Genomic DNA, 18,410 nt, shown 5'->3' with positions numbered 1-18,410 from the left:
GACATAAGTTCTCAATAAATATTTTGAATAAATGAATGAATAAATGAATAAATTCACTTTAGGCTGCCATAAGTAGGCACAGAGAGAAAACTCATAATCTGGCTCAAAAGGAAAGACCACCCAAAAGGAGAACTTCTGGCTTTCAAAGCTGAAATTCAAGGTCTGCATATATTAATGAAAATCAATAAATAGTAATAGTCTTGCTAGAAAGACAGAATCTGGGGTTAAATCGATTAAGAATATTGTCTCTATGTAAATTAGAAACATCAACTAAATTAAACTGCTGAACATGGAAGATTAAAAGAATATTAATGAGCTGATGGAAACTTGATAAGATTTCTAAATTTTTTTTTTTTAATTTTATTTCACTGAGAACCAAATGTGGGGAAAAGGCATTTTGAGAGTGTTGCATGCTTTCTGAATGTCTCACAACCACGATTTGCTGAAGGGCACTGCTTGAGACCTTCATCCTCTGAACTAAAGTAAGAAAACAGGCTGAGCCCTTTTTTTTTTTGCAGTACGGGGGGGCCTCTCACTGTTGTGGCCTCTCCCGTTGCGGAGCACAGGCTCCGGACGCGCAGGCTCAGTGGCCATGGCTCACAGGCCCAGCCACTCCGCGGCATGTGGGATCTTCCCGGACTGGGGCACGAACCCGTGTCCTCTGCATTGGCAGGCGGACTGTCAACCACTGCGCCACCAGGGAAGCCCGAGTCCTTTTTTTAATCTTCCGTGCACATCAGAAATTAAGCAGGATTCTTTCAAAGATCAGAACATGCTCCTGTGCAAACTTTTCATCCTGGTATTATTTTTGAGGCACTTGTTTTCCTGAGATAGGTATGCTATTTTATTGCCCTGACACCACCACCAGCACGCTTGAAGGGACAGAACTCTCCATCCGTTTGGTGGGCCTCTAGCTCCCCACCTCTCACCTCCAGAAACATAACCTAGTAGGAGTTAAACTTAGAACTGATCTTCCACACACAACTGCCTCCCTACCTCCCAATACATAATCAAGATACTAATCCTCACATATCATTTATTTCCATTATCTCTGACAACACATATCCATGTGTCTTCATCATTGGTACAGAGATGTACGTCTCTAAGTACCAGCCCCCACTCCCTCACTCCCAATTCCTGCAAATTCTTCTCCTGTGTTTCTAGAACTCAGGTCAATTCCCCTTGTTTCTTCAACCTCTTCTCTGAATAATTCCTTCACCTGTTTGCTTGAACGTAAGTCTAACTGACACTGGTAACATCGCTTCTACTTAAAATGGAGAATTTTAATTCAAATTTCTGCTCTAGTTATAAAATAAAGATTTATTTTTTTATGATAATAAAGTTGGGCTTCTCCATTTTTACCATGATTCTCCTATGTTTGAAGATTAGACCAAGTATTATTATCATGAATAGATGGATATATGTATGGATGCGTGGAAGAATATTTTGATGAACAGATAATAACTAAGTAAAAGGAGACACAGTTTTTTATAAGGGTAATTCTCCCACAAAACTGACATTGAATCGAAGTCTCTAGTTGTCATTTAATGCTGTATTAAAGCTCAAAATGAGAAAAAGATGGTTGAAGAGGCTGCAGGATTTTTTAAGAGTGTTCTGTGACTACATGTAAATTCCCATCAGATATTTGACAAGAGTTGAGTCCGGCGTTTCTAAGGATCTGCTGTCATTAGGCTTGTTAATAAAATAATTTATTTCAGTTGTGACCACAATCAAAAGGGATTTTTATTTTCAAAAGTGGTGAACTGTATAACATCATCAGCACAGCATACAAAATATTGGTGATCTGTGGGAAAATCCGAAGGATCAGATAAAGGGGGCTCAGAGAAAAAGGGAATGGAGTCTGTCCCTATGTTAAGAATAAGGCAGCCAATTATAATGGAATGTGCTTTTGAGAGAATAGTGTTTATGGAAATCTCTGGTAAAGACTTTTGAGTAAACTCTTTACATGTATAAACAAAAAAATGGAGAGCGTAGCAATATTATTAATCATAAAATCACAAATTAAATACTTATAGGTGGTTATTTCTGCAGTTTAATGAAAAATGTTTATATTCACACTTCCTTTTAATTCTTTAAGTTTAGTATTTCTGAAAAACATATATCTAAAGAACAAAATTCCATGTAACTTTTTTTTTTGGTAAGAAATCTATATTTGGGGAAATTAATTATGGCACTGAGATCTAAAAATTGAGCCTCTTTCTTCCCATTCTCATGTGACATTTAGTGAGATGAATTTTCTCAACTCTAAAGCTGAGCTGAAATACTCTTTTTAAAAATTAATTAAGAAACCAATATTTGCAGCATCAGTCTAATAATCAAACCCACAGAGTAACGAATTAATCTTCTCTAAAGTGGAACTAATATCTGGGTTGCCTTCCAAGGCCTCATTTTGGACACGTGCAAAAGAGACAGATGACCAAATGTGCCACTTGTTCTCTCCAGAAAATGATCCGCAGTGAAGTCGGATGATGTTTGCTTACCACTGGGGTTTTAAACTGCATTTTGCTTTAAAGCACATGAAAGGGAGGGTTATTAAACTAACGATCAGGACATAATTTAAACATCTGTTCTTGAGGGTTCAGGGCCTCTTCCCAGGGCCTGTGGCCTGGGCGGAGAGGCAGAGCTTGGCTTCCTACAAGGGGACCCTGTTCCCATCACCATGGCACTAGCTTACTCTTCACGTGTGACTCCCTTCTCCTCTTGGTCTCAGAGGCCAGGATGCTGTTTCTTAATACGCCACAGGATCATCTGTCACCGAGTCTTCCAACCAGCAGACAGTAATTAAGCGATTCTCTTATAAAGAAGGCTCGTTGATGATGATAAAGAAAAATGACAAAATGAGGAAAATAGAAAAAACAGGATGCCTTTTTGTATATTTTGGTGTTCATGTGGTCTTCTTTTACACAGTGATCAGGGGAGATGGTGTCTTGATTGACTGACTGAATTTAGGATCCAGAAGTCCTCCCAGCATTAAGCTATGTATCAAAATACCATGTAGGCTGTGGAAGGTTTAGATTTTCAACTTCTGAGATGAAGTGTTCCTGCTTTAGTATTGCCAGAAGGCTGCAGTAAAGAGAGACTTCCTTTTGTATTTGTTACATTTACTCTATAGTACTTTAATTTGTTTATGGACTCTTGCTTGAAGTGTTTGAATATTCCAACCAGAGGATGGGAGAGATATTTATAAATTGTGTCCTATTACTCTTTTTCTTATAAATTTATTTTTAGAGTTTATTTTAAATTCTGTATTTAAATTTGATCAAAAAATTGATAAGGAAGATTTTTAAAGCTTCTATTACGTTCTTATTTGTCTTTTAGCCAGTTATACTGCAAGAACTGTGCTTTGGGAGGGAAATATGGATTTAAAAATTATTGACTCTTACACTTCCTTTTGAAGAGACTAGTAGCATTAAAGGACTGTTATTGATACGAACAATATTAAAACTTATTCCCTACTATGTCAGGGGTCTCTTAGCTACTTTTAGGGTATTAACTTTGAATTAATTGGACTAAACAGAATTTAAAAGCTTCATAATTTGAATAGCTATGAATTTGAAGTATGAAGTTTTGTGAAAATATTAATCTCTCTCTTGCTAACCAGATAGGCTGTTGGAAGTGACCTCTAAAATTGACATTTAGCAGTAGACTCACTTTAAAATGATATATAATTGACATAGTCATTACATTAGTTTCAGGTATACAACGCAGTGCTTTAATATTTGTATGTATTGTAAAATGATCACCACAATAAATCTAGTTAACATCTCTCACCACAGTCACACATTTTTTTCTGTGATGAGATCTTTTAATATATACACTCTTAGCAACTTACAGCTAGGCATACAGTATTATCAGATGGCTTTATTTAAATCTTATTTTATGAACCCTTGAAATCAAAAGTCTGAGAACCACTAATTTAGTAGAAAGAGCACTACTTATGGTGTTAGACTCTGGCCTGAAGTCTGAGATGGCCATCTAATATTTAAATAACAGATATTTTTACATGATACACAACTTTCAAGTGGTTTCTATTACATGCAGGAGATGCTTTGAAGCAAAGGAATAAAGGACACAGCCTCCAGAGCCACTTTCTGTGCTGACATCCTGGATCCCCCTCTGCTTAATATTGTGACCTTGAGCTGGTTCTGAATCTCTGTGCCTATTGTAAAAAAGGAGGATATTAATTATATATCATGATTATTGAGACTTAATGAGTTAGCAAATGTTCTTAAAAGAGTACTGGTACAGAGTAAGTGTATAAAATGCATAAAAAGTGTTTGCTATGATTATTGTTATTAATTTATTTAAATCAGAAAAATTTAGTGTAAATATCATGGCATTTTGGAATGATGGGCTTTGGAATCAGACACATCTGCATTTGAGTCTATTACTTTCTAAATATACGTATTTTCAAGGCTGTATTTAACTTTTCTATTCCCTGTTTTTTCATGTGTAAGAAAGAGGATAGGAACAAAATTTACTTAAAAATTATTACAAGGACTAAATAAGGCATGCAAAAGACATAGCTTTAATAAACACATAATACGTGTATATGTGTGTATGTGTACTTGCATGTAATATGTATGTAATCAAGATGTCAGTGGGGGTCTTCTAGCCCCTGAGCTAAAAATGGGCCTAGAGAAACATTAATTAAATATTCTCTCAGAAGCTCAGGACCTTCCTTACTCGTTAGCAAATCTGGGCATCTTCATTAACTGTCCATGCCAGCTTCAGGCTGCTGTTCAGTATTGGGACCATCTCCACATCTCATGCTGCATTCACCCAAACAGTTCAGTCCTTTCATTAATATCAATTCAAACTTATCACAAGATGGAGCCAGTAACCAGAAAGCAAGACAAGCAGCTTCAAGTGGAGGATTTGCCCACATCCAGCTTAAAAAGCCTCTTCATTCCCACCATGGAATTGTCTGCCTCCTCTTCACCTCGCCTTTTCCTCTAGCTTTACTCCACTTTTAAATTTTCTCTCATCTCTCTCCTCTTCCTTGGGATCAAAATAAAAGGTCTCACCTTATTTTATAGAAAATAATCTGGCCAACTTTTATGGTCTTGGTGAGGTTTGATGCCAAACCATATAACTAAAAGTATGTTTCTACATTAATGTCTATTCATTTATTACCTCATGAAATAAAAATGGATTTATAGATTCTAGCTAAATTTGAAGGGGATATTTAGAATGCTATGACAAAAATATAAAAAATATGTCAGACTTCCAATTAAATTTTCAGGGCTCCAGAGAACACTTAATTATTATTTTTTTTCATCCATTCTGAACATTGAGTCACATAATTGGAACTATTTAAAGAACAGATTTTATTTATTTTATTGAAGTATGGTTAATTCATAATGTTGTGTTAATTTCTACTATACAGCAAAGTGATTCAGTTATACATATGTATACATACTTTTTCATATTCTTTTCTATACGGTTATCTCGGGATATTGAATAGAGTTCCCTGTGCTATACAGTAGGACTTTGTTGTTTATCCATTCTACATATAGTAGTTTGCTTCGGCTAATCTCAAATTCACACTGCATCCCTCCTCCAACCCTCTCCCCCTTGGCAACCACAAGTCTGTTCAAAAACACATTTTAGATCTTTACATTAAAATTTACCATAATTCTATGGATGGGAAATGTTCAGTCAGTAACTATCCTATGATTGTCTTTATTTTATTTTTGTTTTGTGAACACACATCAGAAATCATCTGAGGCCAGTTGTGACCCAAATATGAACATCAGCAAGAACTAAAAATTAGAATTTTGAGGGTGTCTCTGAGTGATGTGACAATAAGCTACATGAGAATGAACCATTCTCCCCTCTCCTGCAAGGTCTTGGATGTATAAACACAACAAAAGAGCAATGTGGAAAGAGTGGCTCAGCTGAAATTAAAATATATATTACTGAACCTCAGGTTGGTCATTTGTAAGTGGCGATAACAGCTCTACCTCACAGGATGGCTATGAGTATTAGAGAAGATAACATAAACAAACCACAAGGTTGCGCAATTGCTCTCATTCCTTTGGGTGTTTCCCTCCCCATTTTCTTCCCATTGGTTTTTAGAGACAGTCATCTTACACGCTGTAATGTCACTTTCCTTCAAATGGTCCTCTGCTCCAGAAAGTAAGTTCAACAAGCTGATATTATTCCGTTGCTTTTCTCACATCTAAAAAGAAAGTATCTAGTCCAGCCGTTACCACCCCTCTGCCCCATAGCCCTAGTGTGGCATTTTGATCCTTGACAGTTTGTTGTCCATGGTATGTGGTGCATCTGAGGGCCCCAAATGAACACATCTTTGCAGAAAAACTCTTACTGACCAAATGCAGTAGCTTTGCAATTTTGTTCTCGAATCTGTCCTGTTAGCAAAAGAATTCTGTTTTGCCTAAGAAAAGCAATAGTCTAGCAGAAAAAATTTTGGTTGAACGTTTTTAAGCATCAAATTTGGAAGTGCTCAGTTGATGAGTGAACTGAGAGATGAGTTCTGACAATAACTTTTTAGCAGAAAACTTGGAGGCTTTCAGCAGGGTTGGGGTGAGGGTTAGGGTTAGGCTGTGTGCAAAGGCACTACACCTAGGAGCTAAAGGAAGTTCAGAATGTCTGCTCATTTCTACCTGTACTGTCTTAGGAAAAGGTTGAGTCGGCCTGTGGAATCATTTGAATCAAAGTACAAGTAAATACAAACCAGAAAAGAAGCATCCACTTAAAAAACTCACACGTATTTACTTGGTCCTGGAAACCAACTCTGTGCATCAAGCCCCTTCAAGGACAGATAGATCTTCCCCTCTCTCTGATTTTGCTTTGTTGGAGACATTCTCTTAACATTACTTTAATACCCTGGCTGCCAGTAACAGACTTGGATTGATTGTGACTGCGTTTGATCTACAAATTTGCATTTGTTTGGGTCTTAAATGATGCCAAATCTGACCCAGGACTAGTCTGTCATTTCCTCTGGCAGGCCTTTACAAGTACACCTGTAACTCAGGTGTACAAAAGCAAGGCACAAGTTCTAGGTGTGGTGATTACTTTTAGATATGTAGCCCACCTTGATTTCTTAGAAACACAAATAAACTCGAAAGTAAAAGTGGCAGTGATACTATGCACATTCTTAATTATCTGCATGTTTTATATTTATAATGTCATTTATTAAAGTATCTTACATATGACATGCATACATGGGTATTCCTACCCTCAAGCAATGCTTTCCTTATCTTTTCTTCTTTTCCCCCACTTTATTTTTGAACACATTGCTAGTTTATATGTTTATTTCTAGAGGGACCAAATACTTTTGAATTCTTTCTCAGAGAAAACAAAGGCAAAGCAAATTTCTTTTAACTGTATTATATATCTCCTTTATGTCCCCATAAAATGCAGCTGCTAAGATGCTCTTTCATCTCAACACCTGCATTTTATGATTCTTATGATATAATATCTTTTATTTGTGACTCCTTAAAGTGAATTTAAATGCAAACAAAAGAAATGGGATTCATTTAAAATGAAAGGCAGGATTGGCAATACGTTTATCTGGACTAATATTTTTAAATACCGATCGACCCAGAAAAGATTCGTATAAGCTCTGAAAGACAAATAAATAAACAATTTTATCTGCCATTTAGTTACCTCTTATTCCTTTCATTATGGATCACAGTTGGAAAGTTTTGACCAAATTACATGTCAATCTCTAAATGGTAGGTGGTATTGTAATACTCAGATCTGAGTAATCTCTGCTTACAAAACCTGACAAAACCATGAAAGTCACAACTTTTGTATAACTCAGGTGCCATAATTAATTACACGTTCAAGTTGATAAAAATAAAATGCTTAGCTGAAATTGGTTGCAACACTTCTCATAATTTTCATTGTCAGAATTATAAGTGAAGCTTCATAATGAGTTTTCTTTCCTTTTTTAGTAGCATAGATATAATCGAGAACCAAGGTCTCAAAAGTAGATGTCACGTTTATAGTCTAACTTTGGGACACAGAGGAATGTCAAGGGGAAAATACATGAAAATAGGGGAGTATTTTATCAAACAACAGGTTTGCTGAAAAATATGCTTCTGACTGAATTCCAAGGCTTTAGGGGAAACTATTCTTCGACCCACTCTCCTTTTAGGGTAATTCAGAACTGAATAAAGGCACAGAATGGTTGTAACTGGCTAAGAATCAACTTCAAACGTAACGTCTTTACTTTTTTTTTTTTTTTTTTTGCGGTACGCGGGCCTCTCACTGTTGTGGCCTCTCCCGTTGCGGAGCACAGGCTCCGGACACACAGGCTCAGTGGCCATGGCTCACGGGCCCAGCTGCTCCGTGGCATGTGGGATCTCCCCGGACCGGGGCACGAACCCGTGTCCCCTGCATCGGCAAGCGGACTCTCAACCACTGTGCCACCAGGGAAGCCCGCCTTTACTTTTATAATTATAGAAATGAAAGAAGAAGCCATGAAAGGTAACCAAAGGTAATCTATCACTGGGCTTTATATGGAAAATCATCCTCTCCTTACACAATTGTGCTTTTAGGGTGGGTTGGTTATTTTCAAAACAGCCTAAGAGGAGAGCTCTCCAAAAATAGAAGTCCTACATTTAAATGAGGATTTCAGTCTTATCTTATAGGCTGTGAACCTTTAAGCAACAGCATTCTATCTCTAAAGCTCAGTGAACCCATCTGCAAAACAGATATGAAAAATAATTCTACTTTATAAGGTCATTTGGTGAAAAAATATCAAAGTCCCTCATGTAACACTGCTTGCTATGCTCTGAAATGACTGGAAAGGTGTAATGACTCCTTCCTTTAGTAGTAAGAATCCAAGCTTATTCCTTGGCAGGCAAGGGGTCTGGGCCATGATGGAAATTTTTTTATTGCTAGCACTCATGGACTTTCAGTTCCCACGTCAGGCCCCATATGGATACTCGAAATGGCATCTTCTCCTTTAACTTTCCTCCTATGTTCCTTGGCCATCGCTCTCCCCTGTGTCTGGCATCATCATATCTTTAGGTAGAATTTCATCTGGACCACATCCTCTGCAGTGTAGGCCAACTGTACATAAGTAAGTCTTTGTTTTCTTTTTCTTGCTAATGTAGTTCACCTCTACTAGCACTACCATGCGAAAGGAGGAAATAAAGGTGTTGTAAAGGATGAAACAAACACCTTAGTTCACTGATGGGGACAGAGCAGAACAAATGCGGGAGGTAAGGCAGATTGCCTGGTTTTAAATCTCTGATCCATCCCTTACAAACTGTTGTGACCTTAGGCAAGTCACTTAACTCTCTGTCACTCAGTTTCTTCACCTGTAAAATAGGTGATAATTTAGACGTGCTATAGTAATGAGACTGTCAGAGGTATTAAATGAGTTAAGATTCATAAAGCATGCACAACAGTATCTATAAGAATTGCTAAATAAAACATGTGAAGATAAGTAACTATTAGACTATCTTTATTATGCAAGCTGGTTGTTCCTATTTAAATTACCTTGAACTTATGAATTACGGATTGTATTTCCCTAATTGGCCATTTTAAAATTGACTTGACTGCTGCTAGCTTTATTACAATGAGCATACAAATGGCTGATATGATTCTGTCCCTTTAATATCCTAATTAAAAAGCGAAAAGGCAAAAAGAACAAATAAGCTGTCCTCACACATTTCAGTCATTAGAAGAACCTCTTGGAGTGACCATTTGAAATGAAATTAAGTTGCTCAGACATTGACTGTAGGAGTATATGTGATCCATTAAGTCACAGAGACATGTCCAAGACCTTGCACAAGTAGACAAGAGCCACTCACCCTGGGAATGTCTGCTAGGAGGATGATGACCAATGTTGAACTGGGAAGAAATCCACATAGAAATTCAGCAGCCACATAGGAAGAAACTGGCCATTTCAGAGCTGAAGCTTCAGGAAGATACAAAACCTCATAGATTAAACTAACGGAATATCATTTCTGGTTTTTGTTTTCAAGGAAAGTGTTCTGATCCCACCCATTGAAAGCGAAAATAGAATTGGTACTTGCAGGCTTTATTTTTTTGTCTTCCTTTAAACAAAAGCAGAAGTTCAGTTTCAGTTCATTCTTTTTATTTATTTCTAAACAATCTGATTTTAAGGAAAAAGGACGTTTCACTTGTAGAATTCTAGCAGTAGGAGAGCTCCATTTAAATTTGAAAGAATAGTTTAGGACACATTGAAATATGAAATGGTAAGGCAGATGAACAAAGAACATGGTCCTTGGCCCTAGAGAGGAATCCTTTTGGAATTCCCTTCGGAATTCTGGCACCGCCCAGATGTGTGGCATTTCCCTGTCTGAGCCTCTGTGTGCTTGTCTGCAAGATTAGAGCACACTGAGCTGTTGTGCTGATTAGGTGAAGTGTTTCATGCAAAGCTGTCCATGATTACATCTGACATTTAGTAGGTACTTAAAAATATTTATTTCTTTCCCTTTAATACTATAAAAGGTAGGCTGAATATATGAATAAGTAGTAGGTACTAAGAAAAGCTTAATAATTGCTTGTTAAAATTAACTGTTAATGCTTTAAGTGCATGTATCGATATCTTTAACATTTTCATATGATGACAGATGGACAGTTATGTCACCCCTCCCTCCTGCTCCCACAATCTACAGAAATTATTCTTTAAAAATGTAAAAGATAGAATTTTGGATTGAGTGAACCATGAGATTTCCAACTTTCCTTGTTGATATATCTCAGATCTATTAAAGCTTTCTACATTTTATCTCTAGACTTTCATTATTCCATAAACCAAAAGGAGCATTAAGCTATGGTATTTAGATGGAATCATACAACCTTTAGAAATACCTCACTTTTATATTTGCAGATTTAATTAAGGCTGAGTGAATAGAAAAATCTGCTTCAAAACTGCCAACCTATTAAAAAACGAGAAGACGCAGAAAGGGAGATATTTGTATACTGTGATCAAATTCATGGAAAACCTGCTGAAGTGGGAGATGTCTAGTGCCTCCTGGGCTGGGGACTGTTCTACTTAACTCTCGGGATGGGAAAACCCACATATCTCAGTAAATGTGTCTCATTGTCCCATTAAATGGTTAAAGATTCATGTATTATTGAAAAGTTTTACCAAAGGTGTCCCTACCTCCTAGTCGCTGTGACTGTTGTTCTGATAACTATTCACAGCTGTCCCTTTCTCACCACTTGACCCCACCCATGGATGTAACCTCAGCCAGGGAGTAACCCTGGGATGTAAAATTTTGGCCCCTTTTTCCCAAATTGGGACAATTCTGGTCCAATTTATAGTCTAGAGCTCTGCATACCCAACCGTATATGCTTGATCAGCTCCCACACTCACGGTTGTATAAAGTCAAACATATGCAATAGTTACATTTGGTCAGGAACATACAAATATGGAAAACAAATGAAAAATGTCATAATAGGCTCATCCCTTTATTCTTGTATTTATGCATTTTCTCACCCACTTGCCCATTCATTCATTCGACTATTAGTTTATGCAAAATATTACCTAACTGTTGTTTTCTTTGTTTATTCATTTTAAAGTACATGTATTTAATATGCTGGGTCCTGAGGGTGCAAAAAGAACTAACACAGAGTCCATCCATTCAAGGACTCCTGGTCTGATGAAGGAAACACACCTATAAGTATGTCAGTGCATTACAGTGTCATGTTTTATAGGAGAAACCATGAGTGACCAAAGAGCAGTATGGTTGGGAGGACCAAATGCTGTCAGAAAGGCTTTATAAAGGAAGGAACATCTGATGTATTTCTCTGTTGGGGCAGGAGACGGTATAGGTGCTTCTCAGAGAAGAGAAGAAAGGAAGAAATGGGCATTCTAGACAGATAACAGATGATGATATCTGTTACTGGGACAGCCAGAGAGCTCAGAACATGGGAAGAAGGGTCAGGGGAGAGATGTCTGGAAGGAAAGCTTCGGGTAGAGGCACCGAGTGCTTTTTCTGAGCTGAGAATTCACAACACACTAAGCCAGCCACGGAAGAGCTTTCATCATGGGACTGAGACAGGCTGGGACCTGGGACCCTTTGCTGCAGTGCTTGCATCTGGACAAACCTCTCCTCAAGCAACAAAATACAAAGAAATTATATGAGACTAAAAATAACTGTGTGCATGTGCAGTTGGGGCAAATTCTGGACAAAAAGTTGCAAAAAGACTAAAAAAAAACAACTGCCACTTCTGAAGAGCCCAGAGCAAAAGCAGCGGGTTGGGAGCAAAAGCAGGGCACTGCGCATGTCACCTGCACTCAGCACCACAAAGGGGTGGGTAGAGCACCTCAGCCACCTCTCTGGCCTGACCCCTGGACCTACCCCTACCCTCAGCCCATATAAGGAACCCACCTAGGGGAGTGAGCAAGGGAACCTGTTAGTTGTTCTCGCTCCCTCCTGTGGCCACAGAGACCCCAATAAAGCCTTGCCTGAATTTTTTGTCTGGCCTCTAGTCAATTTGTATTGTAAGGAGGCCAAGAATCCTGGTCAGTATCAGGAATAGGCAGCCATCCCAGACACCTCACGTCTGCTCCACTGTGAGAGGGGACTGCAGAGTGAAACAAGGTGGTCACAATGACCAGGGAGAGAGGACTCTTTATCCACCAGCTTCTCCTGGGAGAGAGGAAATTAGGGAAAGAAAACTGACAAGATAAGGTCCCCATTTGGGAGTTGGGCTAGGTGTCAAAGGATGAGGAATAATTGAGGTAAAGTAAGAACTGAGGTTCTCTGTGAGGATGACTGGAAGAGGCTTAGTGAACTGGCATCATCTTCACATACTCTTTGAAAACCTCTCAGCTGAAAGAAAGAGATTGCTTAAATTCAAGGCAACATTTTTATATGTAATAAATGAGTTTTCCCCAGGAACACTGTTTATTAGGAGCTTCCTTGCTATTCCAATGAGATACCAGATACAGTTCGGATGTTTCCCTTCCAGTGATGCACCACCTCCCCAACACATACGCACACACACACGTGTGCACACACACACACATGTGCGCGTGCACACACACACACAGTCTTAAAGTTTTTTGCTTTTTTTTTTTCGGTACGCAGGCCTCTCACTGTTGTGGCCTCTCCCGTTGCGGAGCACATACTCCGGACGCGCAGGCTCAGAGGCCACGGCTCAATGGGCCCAGCGGCTCTGCGGCATGTGGGATCTTCCCGGACCCGGCCACAAACCCGTGTCCCTTGCATCGGCAGGCAGACTCTCAACCACTGCGCCACCAGGGAAGCCCAGTCTTAAAGTTTCAAACATGCTTTTGTAGGAGAGCTATTGTGAGTAGAAAGCTTTGCAGTTAGTAAGTCCCTGATTGAAACTCTACATACATCCCTTACTGCTTCATTGGATAAATAACTGAGACTCTAAGAGCCTCAATTTTTCCATCTACATAATGGAAATGCCTCATTATTTTTAATTAATGATTTGTCAGTGGGGAATTTTGATTACTTTTAAACACTTTTAGCATTTTATTATTACTGTTCCTATTGTTATTGTTACTCCACCTGTGCTAAGCCATTTAAGAGTAAAAGCTGTTGAAAACCAGCATATCGTCGTCTAACCTCCCTTCACATCTGCACTAATATGCCTATTCCAAAGGGGTGGGTATATATAAGTACATACTAGCATGTTGTGAATCTAATACATTGGCTGAAAGAAATGTGGTCAAAAGCAAACTAGTTGAGTAGATATTAAATTGACAGGATAGATAAGTAATCCTTACTGTTTACTACCATTTTTTCTATCTTTTTAAAAAAAAAATTATTGGAGTAGAGTTGATTTACAATGCTGTGTTAGTTTCTGGTGTACAGCAAAGTGAATCAGTTATACATATACATGTATTCACTTTTTTAGATTCTTTTCCCATGTAGGTCATTACAGAGTATTGAGTAGAGTTCCCTGTGCTATATTGTAGGTTCTTATTAGTTATCTATTTTATATATAGTGTGAAAAAATAAAGATACCATTAAATAAATCAAGATATATCAATTTCCTGGACTGTAGTATATAATGTAGAGTATGTATTAAAATTATGCTGTTGTATAAATATATTGAATGGCATAGAGAAATTGTTACAGTATGTCAAGGAAAAGTTTGTGGCCTATGACAGAATATTCAGAATAATCTCAAATACATTGGGTTGGGGAAGGTCCTGAAAACATGTTCACCATAACATTGTATAAGGTAGAAATCACTGATGAATTTTATTTTCATTTTTGCCAATCTATATTTTCTAAATTACATATGTTGACTATATATTTAATTAGTAAATTTTAAAAATTGAGGCAGTTCATGAGTATTCATTTTCAATGAATTTACTAATTAAACCTTTCTCAACAAACAAAACAAATCCAAACTAAGTTAAAGGAAACCAAACATGAAGGATCTAGTGTCTGCCTGTAATAGTAACCTTTAAGTTATATTTCTACCATATTTTATGTATTTTTTTCTCAAATCAGTCCTCAAACTATCTAACTTGACTATTCCAAACTCAGTTCCAGTACAAATGTGCTACCAGCCTCTACCTTTCTGCTTTCTATCAAGACTCACAATAACTTCACCACTATTTCCTGATACTATCTCCCACCATCCAGGCTAAAAGTGATCTCCCTTTAGTTTTAATTCCTAAGGCACTAAATATGGTTTGTTGGAGGGATTTGAAGTCAGTTAGACTAGAATTTAAATTCCAGTTCTCCACTTTGCGATCATGGAAATGTTTCTTTATTTCTCTGAAGCACAGTTTTCTTATTTATCAAAATGAAATAATAATGCACTTATATTCCAGAATAATCATAGAAATAATAAGATTATGTTTACACATTTCTCAGGGTGATTCCTTGCATACAGTAGGTGCTCATTAAATTTCAGTTTCTAACTTCACCCTCTTCTACCCTTGTACTCATGCTTAGCAATGAATCATTAAGTTGGTTAGCATTTTATTGTTACTTTGAATATGTTATTTGTTCCATTGTTTATTGTTCCTTTCTTAAAAACAAACTTCTGTTTTATTTGGGAAAGCAAACCTAAAGCCATTGCAAGTGATAAACCAATGCAAAAATAAATGGAGAAAAACTTAACTATAGACACACATTCCTCTCTCCTAATCCATGGTAACAAGTTAGAATGATGATTCCCAACTTTCTCCAAGAATGTAAAAATAAAATTACACACATTTGGGATATCTGTTCTTGTGTTTGTTTCAATTTAAGAGGTTGCTTTACTCAATTTTATGGACATCCCTATATAACAATATGTATCAAGCTAGATGTACTTTTTAATAATTTCAAAATTTTACTGTATGTATATACTACAGTTCACTTAATCCTTATGCCTTTGATAAACATTTTCTTTCTTAATTTTTTTTTTTTTTTTGTGGTACGCGGGTCTCTCACTGTTGTGGCCTCTCCCGTTATGGAGCACAGGCTCTGGATGCGCAGGCTTAGAGGCCATGGCCCACGGGCCCAGCCGCTCCACGGCATGTGGGATCTTCCCAGACTGGGGCACGAACCCGTGTCCCCTGCATCGGCAGGCGGACTCTCAACCACTGCGCCACCAGGGAAGCCCTTCTTTCTTAATTTTTGACACTTTTAATTGCCTAAAGAAGAACCAGTTCCCACCTTCTTCATTATTAACAGCATCCTATTCCCTCCCCCAATCTTCAAAGGATGAGTTATGATTGGCCTACTGGGTATTTACTTCCCTTTCCAGATGAAAACACCATAGTTAAGAAAAAGTTTTGGCCCTATCCCTTCCTTATTACTTAGGACTCCATTAATTGTAACTTGTGATCAGGATGAAATGATCAACAAAATCCCAGCAGCTCCAAATGATACATCAGTGAGCTACTAAATCAACCATGAGACCACCAAACTTTAAATTTCTTGTTACTTAAACAATAAACGTCCTCAGCCTTTAAAAATTTGTTAACTTTGCATTCCATTAATTGCAAACAAAAGCCTTCAAGTAGATACAAATATACTGGGAAGTTTTGAGTGTTAATATTTTAGTTGCTCAATTGAGTGAAAATCTGAAAATGAATATCTGGTCATCACTGTCTTCTTCATTTCTAAGTTATCAGTTGACCCTTTATCAGTCAATGGAGCCCAGTTCTTTGGGTAACATATTACTCCGTATGGTGGACCTGTAATTCATAGATTTGCACTATCATACAATCTGTTTTTAGAGCTAAACAGAATTTAAGCCTCAAAATAAACTTGAAAATTGACACATCATCCATGCTTGATGAAGTGGTTTGGGACATTTGTTAGTATGTTAAGTTATCACTTAAAACTATTAGCTCATTATGCCTTAAGACATATTTTAATTGGTTCTCCTTTGCTTTTCCTTAACCAGGTTTGAGGTCCATCCTTACTTTTAAATCAAATATTAACTTTAATCATCCTTACTTAGTAATTATTATGGTCAGGATGCTATGTTATATGCTAGTGATACAGACAAGTATAAGAAACAATCCTTTCTTTAATTCAATACTTTATTCAACAAATATTCCTTGAACATCTTCTTATGACAAGCCTTGTGCCAGATGCTTGGATAACATGTTGAGTTAGAAGTCAGGGAGTCTATAGAGATTACAGCAAAGGGAACTATTCCTGATAGCTTGGTGGGAATTTGTGGAGGAATTTCAATAAATGAGGATGCATTTTAGGCAAGAAAAAATTGTATCAGCAAAGCCAAAGAACTGGGAATGAGCAGGCCCTGTATTGTAAAATATAAATAGAAGAGTTTGAAAGGTACATGTTGAATTTGGGAAGAACACTTGGGGCAGCAGCTGGAAACCAAACACTGGTTTCCTTCATCTGATTGTGTCATGCAAGTGATGATTGCAGGAGGAATTAAGGTCTGAAGTTCTTATCAGATGGGCCTTGGCTTGGTGGGAAGACATTCTTAAAAACTAAGAAAGAAATCTCAGAAACATAAATCTATTTCCTCATTATTGATTGTAATTTAAGGTGTGTGCAAAACATCAGCACAGAGTACACAAATAGGAATCAAATGGCCCTCCCTGTTTTTTAGAAGGTGACTGTCTACTGAGAGAACATGGCCCCCAGGTCTGAATAGGACCATAAAGACAAAATTAAAAGAAAGAACCACAAGTTGAGCAGTCTCTCTCATCATTGTGGTGGTTTCTGGCAGGAGGAGGTGTCACTACAAAGATTTGTAATGAGTTGTTTGTGGATGATATACAGAGAACCTCAGCAAATTACAGGTGGTGGCTCGAATCCAGTCCACTGCCTGGTTTTGTAGGGCCCTGGGGCTAAGAATAGATTTTACATTCTTAAATGATTTAAAAAATAGCATGAGAAGAATAATTTTTCACAGTAGAAAAATTATGTGACAGTCAAATTTCAGTATCACTTAGATTTCATTGGGACATACTTTTGCTCCTTTGTTTATGTTTTATCTGTGGCTGATTTTGCATTAAAATGGTGGAGTTTGGTAATTGTGACAGGCTGTATGGCCTGTGAAGACAAAAACACTTACCATTGGGCCCTATATAGAAAATATTTACCTATTCCTGATAGAGAATTAATCATCAACTAGCTAGTTCAATCCAGAAGTATCAGGGGTGACTGTGTCTAGATGCGGGTGATGTTGGGGGACTGCTTAGACTCAGTGGAACTGAACATTCCATCTGGTCCCACCTCAAGCTCCTTCTCCTCAGTGCTCTGTGCCTCACTCAGACTAAAGCCCAGGCAACTGTGGTCCTCTGGAACTGACTTTCACTATTCAAAAACAAAGGTAAATTCTTACCTATCTGTTAAAAGAGAGAGACGTTAGCAAACGATGCGACCAATAAGGGATTAATTTCCAAAACATACAAATAGCTCATACAGCTCAATATAAAAAGAACAAAACAAAACAAAACAACCCAATCAAAAAATGGGCAGAAGACCTAAATAGACATTTTTCCAAAGAAGACATCCAGATGGCCAACAGGTTCATGAAAAGATGCTCAACATTGTTAATTGTTAGAGAAATGCAAGTCAAAACTACAATGAGGTATCACCTCACACCAGAATGGCCATCATCAAAAAGTCTACAAATAATAAATTTTGGAGATGGTGTGGAGAAAAGGGAAACACTCCTACTCTGTTGGTGGAAATATAAATAGGTGCAGCCACTATAGAAAACAATATGGAGGTTCCTTAGAAAACTAAAAAGAGAAATACCATATGATCCAGCAATCTTAATCCTGGGCATATATCCAGAGAAAACTCTAATTTGAAAAGGTACATGCACCCCTATATTCAAGACAGCACTATTCACAATAGCCAAGACATGGAAACAACCTAAATGTCCATTGACAGAAGAATGAATAAGAAACTGTGGTATATATATATATATATATATATATATATATATATATATATATATAT

Source organism: Monodon monoceros, unplaced genomic scaffold, assembly GCF_005190385.1.
Source record: "Monodon monoceros isolate NGI ecotype Baffin Bay Population unplaced genomic scaffold, NGI_Narwhal_1 Super_Scaffold_16, whole genome shotgun sequence".
NCBI classification, from domain to species: Eukaryota; Metazoa; Chordata; class Mammalia; order Artiodactyla; family Monodontidae; genus Monodon; species Monodon monoceros.
The sequence above is the reverse complement of the archived record's forward strand: the minus strand, read 5'-3'. Positions refer to the sequence as shown.